Raw genomic sequence first — 1,834 nt, 5'->3', positions numbered from 1 at the left:
GGCTGAGCTAGAGCTGGACACAGCGGGGGGTGGACATGGGCGACAGTGCTGAGAGCTAGAGCTGGACACAGCGGGGGGGTGAACATGGGTGACAGTGCTGAGCTAGAGCTGGACACAGCGGGGGGGACATGGGTGACAGTGCTGAGAGCTAGAGCTGGACACAGTGGGGGGAACATGGGTGACAGTGCTGAGCTAGAGCTGGACACAGCAGGGGGAGACATGGGCGACAGTGCTGAGAGCTAGAGCTGGACACAGTGGGGGTGGACATGGGTGACAATGCTGAGCTAGAGCTGGATACAGTGGGGGGTGGACATGGGGCGACAGTGCTGAGCTAGAGCTGGACACAGCGGGGGTGGACATGGGTGACAGTGCTGAGAGCTAGAGCTGGACACAGCGGGGGGTGGACATGGGTGACAGTGCTGAGCTAGAGCTGGACACAGCAGGGGGTGGACATGGGTGACAAGGCTGAGCTAGAGCTGGACACAGTGGGGGGTGGACATGGGGCGACAGTGCTGAGCTAGAGCTGGACACAGCGGGGGGAGACATGGGCGACAGTGTTGAGAGCTAGAGCTGGACACAGTGGGGGTGGACATGGGTGACAATGCTGAGCTAGAGCTGGACACAGTAGAGGGTGGACATGGGGCGACAGTGCTGAGCTAGAGCTGGACACAGTGGGGGTGGACATGGGGCGACAATGCTGAGCTAGAGCTGGACACAGTGGGGGTGGACATGAGTGACAGTGCTGAGAGCTAGAGCTGGACACAGCAGGGGTGGACATGGGGAGCTTCAGAGGAGGCTGCTGTCCCACATCCAACACACTGGGCTTGGCATGAGTGGGCTGCGGCCCAGCATGCACCACTGCCACAGGCCTAGCTCGCCTCGGGGAGCGCAGGCCAGGGACCTTTCCGGCTGCCCAGTGGCGTCTGGTACACGGCACACCCGCCAAGCTAGCCCCCAAGGCAAAGGTGAAGGGGCGGAGCTGACCCACAAGCCCGGAAGACCCCAGTCCCCAGCACCACCTTTCTGAAGGACTCTTGTGGGCAAAGGAGCGGCTGGGGAGAGACAGCAGGCGTCCTCGGCAGGGTCCACGGCAGGAGTACTGAAAGCCTGCCCTGCCTCCCACTGCCTCTGGCTGGCAGGATGGCAGGGTGTGGTGTGGCCAGACCCGGCCCGCTCACACACAGCCCCTAGCTTGCTGGTGACCTCCAGGTCAGTCAGGACCACCACAAAGCCATGGTCACCGGTACCTCAAGAAAACCCAAACACAGGCTGGGCCACGGCAGGGAAGGGGGAAGGGAGGTGACAGGAAGGCCTACCCGAGACCGGCCCGGTGACCAAGGTGAGTTTCTCCCTGGGCGTTGGCTCCGGCCCTGTGTAGGAGCATCGCTGCAGCAGCAAGTGCACGTCACAGACTGCCACATAGCGCTCTAGACGGGGCCAGGAGAGTCCCGTGGATGCCCCTCCACGCCTCACCAGACGACCAGCAGCCTCTCAGGGGCAGGCAGGTAAGAGCAGCTCCACCCAGCGCCTGGCCATGGGGCCGGTGCCTCCGCAGCCCAGGGGAGCTGGAGATACAGGGGCACTCGGGGGTCTCATGCGCACTGAGTCTTCCTCATAGGTAATCGCCGTGGTACACAGTCAGGCTGCTGGGGTCACACACACTGAGTCTTCCTCATAGGTAATCGCCGTGGCGCACAGTCAGGCTGCTGGGAGGGGTCACACACACTGAGTCTTCCTCATAGGTAATCGCTGTGGCACACAGTCAGGCTGCTGGGAGGGGTCACACACACTGAGTCTTTCTCATAGGTAATCGCTGTGGCGCACAGTCAGGCTG

This window comes from Dipodomys ordii, unplaced genomic scaffold (assembly GCF_000151885.1).
Source record: "Dipodomys ordii isolate 6190 unplaced genomic scaffold, Dord_2.0 Scaffold21, whole genome shotgun sequence".
NCBI classification, from domain to species: Eukaryota; Metazoa; Chordata; class Mammalia; order Rodentia; family Heteromyidae; genus Dipodomys; species Dipodomys ordii.
The sequence above is the reverse complement of the archived record's forward strand: the minus strand, read 5'-3'. Positions refer to the sequence as shown.